The 16,427-nt window shown below is 47.2% G+C and overlaps 1 protein-coding gene across 1 annotated transcript in view; it reads right to left on the reverse strand.

Annotated features, from left to right (window-relative positions):
- LOC128690040 (uncharacterized) overlaps positions 1–14,486 on the reverse strand; it is a 478,844-nt gene extending 464,358 nt beyond the window's left edge. Inside the window, exon 1 of the mRNA XM_053778572.2 lies at positions 14,465–14,486. The gene's annotated coding sequence lies outside the window, so the exon portion shown is untranslated. The remainder of the gene's footprint in view (positions 1–14,464) is intronic.
- Between the last annotated feature and the right edge of the window lie 1,941 nt (positions 14,487–16,427).

A 16,427-nucleotide genomic window follows, 5' to 3' on the forward strand; every position in this document is an offset into this window, starting at 1 on the left:
ACAACAACTTCCTCACAAAATCTGACACAACAACGACTTCTCCACGCAAGCTGCCACAACAACAACCTCCCCACACAAGCTTCCACAACAACAACCTCCCCACACAAGCTGCCACAACAACAACCTCCCCACACAAGCTGCCACAACAACAATCTTCCCACACAATCAGACACAACAACAACTTCCCCACACAAGCTGCCACAACAACAACTTCCCCACACAAGCTGCCACAACAACAACTTCCCCACACAAGCTGCCACAACAACAACTTCCCCACACAAGCTGCCACAACAACAACTTCCCCACACAAGCTGCCACAACAACAACTTCCCCACACAAGCTGCCACAACAACAACTTCCCCACACAAGCTGCCACAACAACAACTTCCCCACACAAGCTGCCACAACAACAACTTCCCCACACAAGCTGCCACAACAACAACTTCCCCACACAAGCTGCCACAACAACAACTTCCCAACACAAGCTGCCACAACAACAACTTCCCAACACAAGCTGCCACAACAACAACTTCCCAACACAAGCTGCCACAACAACAACTTCCCCACACAAGCTGCCACAACAACAACTTCCCCACACAAGCTGCCACAGCAACAACCTCCCCACACAAGCTGCGACAACAACCCCCCCCCCCCACACACACAAGCTGCCACAACAACAACTTCCCCACACAAGCTGCCACAACAACAACTTCCCCACACAAGCTGCCACAACAACAACTTCCCCACACAAGCTGCCACAACAACAACTTCCCCACACAAGCTGCCACAACAACAACGTCCCCACACAAGCTGCCACAACAACAACTTCCCCACACAAGCTGCCACAACAACCTCCCCAAACAAGCTGCCACAACAACAATCTCCCCACACAAGCTGCCACAAAAACAACCTCCCCACACAAGCTACCACAACAACAACCTCCCCACACAAACTGCCACAACAACCTCTCCACACAAGCTGCCAAAACAACCTAACCACACAAGCTGCCACAACAATAACCTCCCCACACAAGCTGCCACAACAACCTCCCCACACAAGCTGCCACAACAACAACCTCCCCACACAAGCTGCCACAACAACAACGTCCCCACACAAACTGCCACAACAACAACTTCCTCACACAATCTGACACAACAATAACTTCCCCACACAAGCTGCCACAACAACAACGCCCCCACACAAGCTGCCACAACAACAACTTCCTCACACAAGCTGCCACAACAACAACGCTCCCACACAAACTGCCACAACAACAACTTCCTCACACAATCTGGCACAACATCAACTTCCCCACACAAGCTGCCACAACAACAACCCCCACACAAGCTGCCACAACAACAACTTCCTCACACAATCTGACACAACAACAACTTCCCCACACAAGCTGCCACAACAACAACGTCCCCACACAAGCTGCCACAACAACAACTTCCTCACAAAATCTGACACAACAACGACTTCTCCACGCAAGCTGCCACAACAACAACCTCCCCACACAAGCTTCCACAACAACAACCTCCCCACACAAGCTGCCACAACAACAACCTCCCCACACAAGCTGCCACAACAACAATCTTCCCACACAATCAGACACAACAACAACTTCCCCACACAAGCTGCCACAACAACAACTTCCCCACACAAGCTGCCACAACAACAACTTCCCCACACAAGCTGCCACAACAACAACTTCCCCACACAAGCTGCCACAACAACAACTTCCCCACACAAGCTGCCACAACAACAACTTCCCCACACAAGCTGCCACAACAACAACTTCCCCACACAAGCTGCCACAACAACAACTTCCCCACACAAGCTGCCACAACAACAACTTCCCCACACAAGCTGCCACAACAACAACTTCCCAACACAAGCTGCCACAACAACAACTTCCCAACACAAGCTGCCACAATAACAACTTCCCAACACAAGCTGCCACAACAACAACTTCCCCACACAAGCTGCCACAACAACAACTTCCCCACACAAGCTGCCACAGCAACAACCTCCCCACACAAGCTGCGACAACAACCCCCCCCCACACACAAGCTGCCACAACAACAACTTCCCCACACAAGCTGCCACAACAACAACTTCCCCACACAAGCTGCCACAACAACAACTTCCCCACACAAGCTGCCACAACAACAACTTCCCCACACAAGCTGCCACAACAACAACCTCCCCACACAAGCTGCCACAACAACAATCTTCCCACACAATCAGACACAACAACAACTTCCCCACACAAGCTGCCACAACAACAACTTCCCCACACAAGCTGCCACAACAACAACTTCCCCACACAAGCTGCCACAACAACAACTTCCCCACACAAACTGCCACAACAACAACTTCCCCACACAAGCTGCCACAACAACAACTTCCCCACACAAGCTGCCACAACAACAACTTCCCCACACAAGCTGCCACAACAACAACTTCCCCACACAAGCTGCCACAACAACAACTTCCCCACACAAGCTGCCACAACAACAACTTCCCAACACAAGCTGCCACAACAACAACTTCCCAACACAAGCTGCCACAACAACAACTTCCCAACACAAGCTGCCACAACAACAACTTCCCCACACAAGCTGCCACAACAACAACTTCCCCACACAAGCTGCCACAGCAACAACCTCCCCACACAAGCTGCGACAACAACCCCCCACCACACACAAGCTGCCACAACAACAACGTCCCCACACAAGCTGCCACAACAACAACTTCCCCACACAAGCTGCCACAACAACAACTTCCCCACACAAGCTGCCACAACAACAACTTCCCCACACAAGCTGCCACAACAACAACTTCCCCACACAAGCTGCCACAACAACAACCTCCCCACACAAGCTGCCACAACAACAATCTTCCCACACAATCAGACACAACAACAACTTGCCCACACAAGCTGCCACAACAACAACTTCCCCACACAAGCTGCCACAACAACAACTTCCCCACACAAGCTGCCACAACAACAACCTCCCCACACAAGCTGCCACAACAACAACTTCCCAACACAAGCTACCACACAAAACAACTTGCCCACACAAGTTTTCCAGTACATCGCTACTCTCTGTGGTGGCAGACATCAAGTATTAAAGGTTACCATCTTAATGTTCTCAGATAAACGCTTAACGCGATCTGAATCATTAATATAATTTTAGGCTTGACAAAAGTGTCAACTCACCTTAGTAGGAATGTGAAGGTGCATCATCACACAGTCATTCTTCAGGAGCAGAGAAGAGCACACTGAATATATATTACTATGTTGTCAGTGGGTGAAATCTAATAAGAAGAGATGCGTAATAGCCCATGAGTATTTACTGAGAGAAAAAGTGATGCGTTACAGTACAGGAGTCTGTCTGTTCAACTTCTTGCTCTATGTGATAAAGTTGGTAGAATTACCGACAATATGTAAAGTAAAGGACACAAGTGCAACTAATGTGACATTTTATTGTGGCAACGTTTCGCTCTCCAGGAGCTTTATCAAGCCATTACAAACAATACATGGACACAGAGGGTATATATAGGCTCAGAGTGAGGTGCGATACTAGTGGTAGTGGTAGTAGTAGTAGTGATAAAAGTTGTAGTAGTAGTAGTAGTAGTAGTAGTAATACAATATGGTAGAACAATTAATTCGTACATGAGTAAAAGGATATAAAAGATATGTAGAGCTTTATCAAGTCTTTGAGGGAAACGTTGTCCCAATAAAAGCTTACTATGCCGAGTGTCCTTTTTTTTCACTAGTGTCGGCTGGATGTCATTATTGAATAGTTCTCCATTTATTCTCCTCCAATTACTATCTTCTGGAGGTTATTTGTTTCCTTTCTTGCTTTCTTAAACAAAACTGATTATCAGGATTAACAATCCTCTGCAATGAGTGTGAAATCAAAATCTGTTCTATTTTCACACTCTGGCAAGAATAACTGATCTCTTGTTTGTCTTGCGAGCACTGCAGATAATAGGTAAATCTTAAAACCTTCTACTTCTAATAGGGATACACATTACCTTCACCTATATGCTTCTTAAGGGTTCTTAATCTTGTAATACTCCTTTTCCAACCTAGGAGGCCTGGTCTGAGACCTGGCCCTGAGGAAGATAATCAGAGGAAGCAGACCAGACCCCTGACACGTGTGTTCTACACACCACCATGACACGTGTGTCCTACACGCCACCATGACACGTATCCTACACGCCACCATGACACGTGTGTCCTACACACCACCATAACACGTGTGTCCTACACGCCACCATGACACGTGTGTCCTACACGCCACCATGACACGTGTGTCCAACACGCCACCATGACACGTGTGTCATACACGCCACCATGACACGTGTGTCTTACAAGCCACCATGACACGTGTGTCCTACACCCCACCATGACATGTGTGTCCTACACGCCACCATGATACGTATCCTACACGCCACCATGACACGTGTGTCCTACTCGCCACCATGACACGTGTGTCCTACACGCCACCATGACACGTGTGCCCTACACACCATCATGACACGTGTGCCCTACACACCATCATGACACGTGTGTCCTACACACAACCATGACACGTGTGACCTACACACCACCATGACACGTGTGTCCTACACACCACCATGACACCTGTGTCCTACACACCACCATGACACGTGTGTTCTACACACCACCATGACAAGTGTGTCCTACACACCACAATGACACGTGTGTTCTACACACCACCATGACACGTGTGTCCTACACACCACAATGACACGTGTGTCCTACACGCCACCATGACACGTGTGTCCTACACACCACCATGACACGTGTGTCCTACACGCTACCATGACACGTGTGTCCTACACGCCACCATGACACGTGTGTCCTACACGCCACCATGACACGTGTGTCCTACACACCACCATGACACGTGTGTCCTACACGTCACCATGACACGTGTGTCCTACACACCACCATGACACGTGTGTCCTACACACCACCATGACACGTGTGTCCTACACGCCACCATTACACCTGTGTCATACACGCCACCACGACACGTGTGTCCTACACGCCACAATGACACGTGTCCTACACACCACCATGACCGTGTGTCCTACACGCCACCATGACACGTGTGTCCTACACGCCACCATAACACGTGTGTCCTAAACGCCACCATAACACGTGTGTCCTACACGCCACCATGACACGTGTGTCCTACACGCCACCATAACACCTGTGTCCTACACGCCACCATGACACGTGTGTCCTACACGCCACCATAACACGTGTGACCTACACGCCATGACACGTGTGTCCTACACACCACGATGACACGTGTGTCCTACACGCCACCATAACATGTGTGTCCTACACGCCACCATAACACGTGTGTCCTACACGCCACCATGACACGTGTGTCCTACACGCCACCATAACACGTGTGTCCTAAACGCCACCATAACACGTGTGTCCTACACGCCACCATGACACGTGTGTCCTACACGCCACCATAACACGTGTGTCCTACACGCCACCATGACACGTGTGTCCTACACGCCACCATAACACGTGTGACCTACACGCCATGACACGTGTGTCCTACACACCACGATGACACGTGTGTCCTACACGCCACCATAACACGTGTGCCCTACACGCCACCATGACACGTGTGTCCTATATGCCACCATAACACGTGTGTCCTACACACCACCATAGCACGTGTGTCCTACACACCACCATGACACGTGTGTCCTACACGCCACCATGACACGTGTGTCCTACACGCCACCATAACACGTGTGTCCTACACGCCACCATAACACGTGTGTACTACACGCCACCATGACACGTGTGTCCTACACGCCACCATAACACGTGTGTCCTACACGCCACCATGACACGTGTGTCCTACACGCCACCATAACACGTGTGTCCTACACGCCACCATAACACGTGTGTCCTACACGTCACCATGGCACGTGTGTCCTACACGCCACCATAACACGTGTCATACACGCCACCATGACACGTGTGTCCTACACGCCACCATAACACGTGCGTCCTACACGCCACCATGCCACATGTCCTACACGCCACCATAACACGCGTGTCCTACACGCCACCATGACACGTGTGTCCTACACGCCACCATAACACGTGTGTCCTACACGCCATCATAACATGTGTCCTACACGCCACCATGACACGTGTCCTACACACCACCATAACACGTATGTCCTACACGCCACCATGACACGTTTGTCCTACACACCACCATGACACGTGTGTCCTACACGCCACCATAACACGTGTGTCCTACACGCCACCATAACACGTGTGTCCTACACACCACCATAACACGTGTGTCCTACACGCCACCATGACACGTGTGTCCTACACACCACCATGACACGTGTGTCCTACACGCCACCATAACACGTGTGTCCTACACACCACCATGACACGTGCGTCCTACACACCACCATGACACGTGTGTCCTACACGCCACCATAACACGTGTGTCCTACACACCACCATAACACGTGTGTCCAACACGCCACCATGACACGTGTGTCCTACACGCCACCATAACACGTGTGTCCTACACACCACCATAACACGTGTGTCCTACACACCACCATGACACGTGTGTCCTACACGCCACCATAACACGTGTGTCCTACACGCCACCATAACACGTGTGTCCTACACACCACCATGACACGTGCGTCCTATACACCACCATGACACGTGTGTCCTACACGCCACCATAACACGTGTGTCTTACACACCACCATAACACGTGTGTCCTACACGCCACCATGACACGTGTGTCCTACACGCCACCATAACACGTGTGTCCTACACACCACCATAACACGTGTGTCCTTCACGCCACCATGACACGTGTGTCCTACACGCCACCATAACACGTGTGTCCTACACGCCACCATAACACGTGTGTCCTACACACCACCATGACACGTGCGTCCTACACGCCACCATGACACGTGTGTCCTACACACCACCATAACACGTGTGTCCTACACACCACCATGACACGTGTGTCCTACACACCACCATAACACGTGTGTCCTACACACCACCATAACACGTGTGTCCTACACGCCACCATGACACGTGTGTCCTACACACCACCATAACACGTGCGTCCTACACGCCACCATGACACGTGTGTCCTACACACCACCATAACACGTGTGTCCTACACACCACCATGACACGTGTGTCCTACACGCCACCATAACACGTGTGTCCTACACACCACCATAACACGTGTGTCCTACACACCACCATAACACGTGTGTCCTACACACCACCATAACACGTGTGTCCTACACACCACCATGACACGTGTGTCCTACACACCACCATAACACGTGCGTCCTACACGCCACCATGACACTAGGCGGTCAGTGTTGCCAAGAAGCAGACTGACAATTTGTTTTTATTATAAATCAGCGAAAATCAATCTGAATGTGACGGAAAATATATGTATCATTCATTTTAAGTATTATTAAACAAATTTAAACTGATCTATGCTATACATAGCAGAACTAAGCTGGTTTAAGTTAGGTTAGGTGAGGTTGCTAAGTTACGTTTGGTCCAAAAATGAGACATTTTGCACCATTGTCATTAAAAATATATATCAATCAATTTGTAAAAAAATTTGGAAAATGATATCAAAATTTTTAAGAAAGTTCACTGGCTAAGACATACAAAATTTATTTTTAGACAAAAACTAACTTAGAAACATCATCTAAAACCTTCCCTAAACTAACTTTTTTTTAAGCTAAATTATATATATATATATATATATATATATATATATATATATATATATATATATATATATATATATATATATATATATATATATATATATATATATATATATATATATATATACAGTTGCTCAATTTATAAAACAAGCAATTTTCCTCTCTGCTTATTCGGCAAAGGACGGCCTTGCTTATTTATCGGCACCACACACACACACACACACACACACACACACACACACAGAATACGGTAGCAGCGTGTGATGTGGACAACAGTCACAGGCTGTTCACGTGTCAGTAGTCTCATGCAGCTCTTGTAGGTCAGTTTGAGTCCTTGGGTACTTCACTCTCCCATGACATAAAATATTTAGGTTCTAAACACACACACACACACACACACACACACACACACACACACACGCTAGTATGCAAAGGTATGGAGAAGATTATCAAGAGGAGAGTGGTGGAGGACCTGGAACGGAACAAGAGTATAAACGACAAGCAGCACGGTTTCATGGAAGGCAAATCCTGTGTCACAAACCTTCTGAAATTTTATGATAAAGTAACAGAAGTAAGACACGAGAGAGAGGGGTGGGTTGATTGCATCTTCTTGGACTGCAAGAAGACCTTCGACACAGTTCCTCACAAAAGATTAGTGCAGAATCTAGAGTCTAGAGGATCAGGCGCACATAACAGGAAGGGCACTGCAATGGATCAGAGAATACCTGACAGGGAAGCAACAACGAGTCATGGTACGGGATGAGGTATCACAGTGGGCACCTGTGACGAGCGGGGTCCCACAGGGGTCGGTCCTAGGACCAGTGCTATTTTTGGTATACGTGAATGACATGAAGGAAGGATTAGAATCAGAAGTGTCCCTGTTTGCAGATGATGTGAAGTTAATGAGGATAATTAAATCAGATGAGGATCAGGCAGGACATCAAAGAGACCTGGACAAACTGGACACCTGGTCCAGCAACTGGCTTCTCGAATTTAACCCTGTCAAATGCAAAGTCATGAAGATCGGGGAAGGGCACAGAAGACCGCAGACGGAGTATAGGCAGTGGCCATAGACTGCACACCTCGCTCAAGGAGAAAGATCTTGGGGTGAGTATTACACCGAGCACGTTTCCAGAAGCACACATAAACCAGATAACTGCTGCAGCATATGGGCGCCTGGCAAACCTGAGAACAGCGTTCCGATACCTTAGAAAGGAATCGTTCAAGACACTGTACACCGTGTACGTCAGGCCCATACTGGAGTATGCAGCACCTGTTTGGAACCCACACTTGATCAAGCACGTCAAGAAATTAAAGAAAGTGCAAAGGTTTGCGACAAGGTTAGTTCCAGAGCTAAAGGGAATGTCCTATGAAGAAAGGTTAAGGGAAATCGGCCTGAAGACACTGCAGGATAGGAGGGTCAGGGGAGACATGATAACGACATATAAAATACTGCGCGGAATAGACAAGGTGGACAAAGACAGGATGTTCCAGAGAGGGGACACAGAAACAAGAGGTCACAATTGGAAGCTGAAGAGTCAGATGACACAAAGGGATGTTAGGAAGTATTTCTTCAGTCACAGAGTGGTAAGGAAGTGGAACAGTCTGGCGAGCGATGTAGTGGAGGCAGGAACCATACATAGCTTTAAGACGAGGTATGATAAAGCTCATGGAGCAGGGAGAGAGAGGACCTAGTAGCGTTCAGTGAAGAGGTGGGGCCAGGAGCTGAGTCTCGACCCCTGCAACTACAATTAGGTGAGTACACACACACACACACACACACACACACACACAAACACACACACACACACACAAACTTGACACAAACACGTACCCCCCCCTCCCCTAACCACCTCTCCCCCTTCCCTAACCACCTCACCTTAGCCACCTACCCCTCCCCCAAACCACCTAACCTCTCCCCAAACCGTCTAACCCCCCAACTACCTCCCTCCCTCCAATAACCATCCTCCCCCTCCCCCATAACCATCCATCCCCTCTCTCCCTCAAACCATCTAACCCCCTCCCCAAACCGTCTAACCCCCCCAACTACCTCCCTCCCTCCAATAACCATCCTCCCCCTCCCCCATAACCATCCATCCCCTCTCTCCCTCAAACCATCTAACCCCCTCCCCCACAACCATCCATCCCCTCTCCTAACCATCTATTCCCCTCCCCCTAACCAGGATGAGGACAAGGGGCTCCAAGGACGAATCTGGGAGGGAGGAATGGGAGGTAGAGCTCAAAAAAAGGGAGGAAGACTATGGAAGGAGACTAGATGAGCTGGAAAGGAAGATGGAAGAGAGGTTAGCAGCAGAATGCAGAAGGTGGAAGCAACAGGCCACAGCAGCAGAAATCAAGATAGAGAGATTAGAAGAGGAGCTGAGACATCTGAAACAGCACAGAGACAAAGATATTACAGAAGTAGCATCGGCAATGGCTACATCAAACACAGACAACAGGTCTGAAGGAAGCATGGAAACTAAACTGTATGCAGAGGTCCTGTCAAACCCACATGGGGCCAAAACAAAGACAGGGAGCACACTAGGACAGAATGAGAAGTTGGAAGACATTGAAGGAACTAGGACATGTGCAAGGACCTTACCAGATACCTGTGGGGACCAGGAGCAGGTGAGAAGGAAGGATAAACCAAGAAGCATAGGGGCAATAACTAGGGAAGGGACTGAAGGAAGGAACACTCCACGGGAAGGAACTAAAACACATCAGAGGATGCAATGGGAGTCACAGTGGGAGGTGGAAAGGGAAAGATCCGTGTTTGTCTATGGGCTAGACGAAGCTAAAGGGGAAACTTATGATGAAAGAAAGCAGGAGGAGAAAAAAGCGATTGAAGATATCATGAAGGTGATAGGCGAGGGGGACATGACCCAGGTGGCAAATTTTCGGAGAATTGGGTGGTTCACAAAGAAAAGGAATCGGCCTCTCAAAGTAATTTTCAAGGCAAAATCAACCCGAACAATGATCCTGCAGGAGAAAGCACGGCTGAGAGGCAAGCAGGAGTTCCGGAGTGTGTACCTCGATCGAGACAGAACACAGGACGAAAGGAAGACAATGAAAGAGAGAGTTCAAAAACGAAAGGAGAAATGGGAGGAAATGAAAAAGGAGAGCAGAATAATCCAGGATCAAATGGAAGGACAAGCGCACCCCCCAGAAACACCTGCAGAAGGACTCCAGCCACGACACCCCCAAGGCAACCGAACAATCCAAACCAACCATCACACACCGATCCCTCTGTTTCCACCCCCCGCACCACAGTTACAGTATTAGAACAGAAGTTGAAGGTTTGGTACACAAATGCAGATGGATTAACGAATAAACATGAGGAATGGCAAGAAAGAATCAATGAGAAGTCCCCAGACATCATAGCAGTTACAGAAACAAAACTCATGGAGACAATAACAGATGCAATCTTCCCACCAGGATACCAGATCATGAGGAAAGATAGAAGGGGCAGGGGGGGGGGAGGTGGAGTTGCTCTGCTCATAAAAAACAGATGGAAATTCGAGAAAATGGAAGGAATCGATGAGACGGGAGAAAGAGACTACATAGCAGGTACACTTCAGTCTGGGGAACACAAAGTGGTCATTGCAGTGATGTATAATCCACCACAGAACTGCAGGAGGCCAAGAGAGGAATATGAAGAGAGCAACAGAGCAATGGTGGACACACTTGCTGAGGTGGCAAGAAGAGCTCACTCCAGCAAAGCAAAGTTGCTGGTTATGGGGGATTTCAACCACAGGGAGATTGACTGGGAAAACCTGGAGCCACATGGGGGTCCCAAAACATGGAGAGCCAGGATGTTGGACGTGGTGCTGGAAAACCTCATGCACCAACATGTTAAGGACACTACCAGAGTGAGAGGGGAGGATGAACCAGCAAGATTGGACCTTGTGTTCACCCTGGGCAGCTCAGATATTGAGGACATCAAGTATGAGAGTCCCCTAGGAGCTAGCGACCACGTGGTTCTGTGCTTTGAATACATAGTAGAGCTGCAAGTGGAGAGAATAACAGGAGTTGAATAGGAAAAGCCTGACTATAAAAGAGGGGACTACATAGGGTTGAAGAACTTCCTGCAGGAGGTCCAGTGGAACAGAGAACTGGCAGGAAAGCCAGTAAATGAAATGATGGAATATGTAACAACAAAATGCAAGGAGGCAGTGGAAAGGTTTATTCCCAAGGGCAACAGTAACAATGGGAAGACCAGAACGAGCCCCTGGTTTACCCGACGGTGTAAGGAGGCAAACACAAAATGAAATAGAGAATGGAAAAAGTACAGAAGGCAGAGAACACACGAAAATAGGGAGATCAGTCGCAGAGCCAGGAATGAGTACTCACAGGTAAGGAGGGAGGCCCAGCGACAGTATGAAAATGACATAGCATCGAGAATCAAGACTGACCCGAAACTGTTGTATAGCCACATCAGGAGGAAGACAACAGTCAAAGACCAGGTGATCAGATTAAGGACAGAAGGTGGAGAACTCACAAGAAATGATCAGGAGGTATGTGAGGAGCTGAACAGAAGATTTAAGGAAGTTTTTACAGTAGAGACAGGAAGGGCTGTGGGAAGACAGCACAGAAGGGAACATCAAGAGGGAATATACCAACAAGTGTTGGATGACATACGAACAACTGAGGAGGAGGTGAAGAAGCTCTTAAGTGACCTTGACACCTCAAAGGCGATGGGACCGGACAACATCTCCCCATGGGTCCTTAGAGAAGGAGCAGAGATGCTGTGTGTGCCTCTAACCACAATCTTCAACACATCCCTTGAAACTGGGCAACTACCTGAGAAATGGAAGACAGCTAATGTAGTCCCCATATTTAAGAAAGGAAACAGAAACGAGGCACTAAACTACAGACCTGTGTCTCTGACATGTATTGTGTGCAAAGTCATGGAGAAGATTATCAGGAGGAGAGTGGTCGAACACCTGGAAAGGAACAAGATTATAAATGAAAACCAGCATGGGTTCATGGAAGGCAAATCTTGTATCACAAACCTCCTGGAGTTTTATGACAAGGTAACAGAAGTAAGACACGAGAGGGAGGGGTGGGTAGATTGCGTTTTCCTAGACTGCAGGAAGGCCTTTGACACAGTTCCCCACAAGAGATTAGTGCAGAAGCTGGAGGATCAGGCGCACGTAAAAGGGAGGGCACTGCAATGGATAAGGGAATACCTGACAGGGAGGCAGCAACGAGTCATGGTACGTGAAGAGGTATCACAGTGGGCGCCTGTTACGAGCGGGGTCCCACAAGGGTCAGTTCTAGGACCAGTGCTATTTTTGATATATGTGAACGACATGATGGAAGGAATAGACTCTGAAGTGTCCCTGTTCGCAGATGACGTGAAGTTGATGAGAAGAATTAAATCGGACGAGGATGAGGCAGGACTGCAAAGAGACCTGGACAGGCTGGACATGTGGTCCAGCAACTGGCTTCTCGAATTCAATCCAGCCAAATGCAAAGTCATGAAGATTGGGGAGGGGCAAAGAAGACCGCAGACAGAGTATAGGCTAGGTGGACAAAGACTACAGACCTCACTCAGGGAGAAAGACCTTGGGGTGACCATAACACCGAGCACATCACAGGAGGCACACATCAACCAAATAACCGCTGCAGCATACGGGCGCCTGGCAAACCTGAGAATAGCGTTCCGATACCTTAATAAGGAATCGTTCAAGACACTGTACACTGTGTATGTTAGGCCCATACTGGAGTATGCAGCACCAGTCTGGAACCCACACCTGGTCAAGCACGTCAAGAAGTTAGAGAAAGTACAAAGGTTTGCAACAAGGCTAGTCCCAGAGCTCAAGGGAATGTCGTACGAGGAAAGGTTAAGCGAAATCGGACTGACGACACTGGAGGACAGAAGGGTCAGGGGAGACATGATAACGACATACAAGATACTGCGGGGAATAGACAAGGTGGACAGAGATAGGATGTTCCAGAGAGGGGACACAGGGACAAGGGGTCACAATTGGAAGCTGAAGACTCAGACGAGTCACAGGGACGTTAGGAAGTATTTCTTCAGTCATAGAGTTGTCAGCAAGTGGAACAGCCTAGCAAGTGAAGTAGTGGAGGCAGGAACCATACATAGTTTTAAGAAGAGGTATGACAAAGCTCAGGAAGCAGAGAGAGAGAGGATCCAGTAGCGATCAGTGAAGAGACGGGGCCAGTAGCCGAGTCTCGACCCCTGCAACCACTATTAGGTGAGTAGACGCACACACACACACACACACACACACACACAATAAAATGTTATATATATATATATATATATATATATATATATATATATATATATATATATATATATATATATATATATATATATATATATATATGTATATATATATATATATATATATATATATATATATATATATATATATATATATATATATATATATATATTACTATTATTAAGCATTTTACATTTACTGAAGGACACTAACATGACAATCGAGATGATATTCAAGGTGATGACAGTCAAGGTCGCAACATTCTAAGGTCTAGATGATGACATTCAAAGGTGACGTGACATACTGAACGTAATGTGACACATATGTAATACAACACAAACATCAGTGTTACTTTGGTGCATCTATAAACATCGTAATGTTACCTTAGTGGATCCACTGACAGACACAAATACCACGGACCACACCTGAAAAACAAATAAATATAATTAGCATTTAAACTTGTCTTACGATGGTTCACATTATGCAGAAGAAAGTATTTAATAATAATAATAATAATAATAATGGTAAAGTATATCGAAAGAGGACGAGGGTGATTCCTGGTGAGTGCTGATAGTGATAGTGGTACTTTTCGTGATGGTGGTGGCTGGTGGTAGTTGTTGATGGTGGTTGTTCTTGGTGGTGATGGTGGTTATTATTAGTGATGGTTGGTATCGGTAGTGGTTGGTTGGTGGCAATGGTGGTTGGCTGTTACGTATGGTGGCTGGTGATGTGTGTTGGTGGTCGCAGTTGATGGTGGTGGCTGATTTTGGCTGACGATAGCGATGGTGGTAGTTGGGGGTGGTGGTGGTGGTGGTGGTACTGGTAGTTAGACTGATATTAATGTTGCTGCTGTCGATTTGCTTCATTTGCTGGTTGAAGTGTAGTGACTGTTGTTGTTACTCTCAGTGATGATTCTGCTGCTGTTACAGCTCTTCTTAATTATGGTGCTGCTGTTTCTACTGCTGCCGCTGATGGTATTAACGATGATGATGAGGGTGCTGCTGCTGTTCTTAATAACGGTGCTGCTGCTGCTGCTGCTGCTGCTGCTGCTTCTGCTACCGGCAATAGTGTGTGACGGTGCTGTTGTCTTCCTCTATGCTACGCTTCATCGCGACTGTCAAGGTTGAATTCCAGTAGCCATCCATCTAACCATCTCTATAGTTTATTCACGTTATCTCATTTCATATTGAAATGCTTTTACGTTTCTATTCTTCTCATCAGTTTACCATCAACTGCACAACACTGATATGAAGACTTCTAGATTCTAAGCAGGTTATATAGGGCTCTTGAAAGCTCTCTAATCAGCAGCATCCTGACACAAACAAAGACTGACTCATCGTACTCTACCTGTTAGATCTCGCTTAAACAAATTTAAACTAAATTACGTTACTCCAGATAAGAAAAAATGTAATCGAATTTCATCATTTTCTTTTTGTTTATCCGAAAATTTAGCTACTGCTTAATTTCAGAAGATCCAGTTTTATCTGAGTCTCCGTTTTAAAGTACAGCTTAACTTGTAAATCATGTTTCTACTCATGCAGACTTGAAATTCAATGCCTTTATAACACACACACACACACACACACACACACACACACACACACACACACACACACACATACACACACATACACCTGTTTGGATCCCACGTCAAGAAATTAGAGAAAGTGCAAAGGTTTGCGACAAGATTAGTTCCAGAGCTAAGGGGAATGTCCTATGAAGAAAGGTTAAGGGAAATCGGACTGACGACACTGGAGGACAGGAGGGTTAGGGGAGACATGATAACGACATACAAAATACTGCATGGAATAGACAAGGTGGACAGAGACAGGATGTTCCAAAGAGGGGACACAGAAACAAGGGGTCACAATTGGAAGTTGAAGAATCAGATAAGTCAAAGGGCTGTCAGGAGGTTTTTCTTCAGTCATAGAGTAGTCAGGAAGTGGCGTAGTCTAGCAAGTGAGGCAGTGGAGGCAGGAACTATAAATAGCTTTAAGATGAGGTATGATGAAGCTCATGGAGCAGGGAAAGAGAAGACCTAGTAGCACTCGATGAAGAGGCGGGGCAAGGAGCTGAGTCTCGACCCCTGCAACCACAATTAGATGAGTACAATTAGGGTGCCTTGGACAAAGATATGGTGGAGGTAAACTCAATACACATCCTCAAGAGAAGATGTAACTAACAAAGTAATGGAGTAGATGGTTTGAAGAATAATGAATCACCCGAAGGAGGAGCTTCGTCAATGGGATGTCCTGCCTGACTATCCTGATAGACTTTTATGAGTTACGGATATAAAACAAGACTGGCAAAGAGGGGCACACTTCATCTTCTTAGACCGCAGGACAA

The sequence above is a fragment of the Cherax quadricarinatus genome, chromosome 25, assembly GCF_038502225.1.
Source record: "Cherax quadricarinatus isolate ZL_2023a chromosome 25, ASM3850222v1, whole genome shotgun sequence".
Classification (NCBI taxonomy): domain Eukaryota; kingdom Metazoa; phylum Arthropoda; class Malacostraca; order Decapoda; family Parastacidae; genus Cherax; species Cherax quadricarinatus.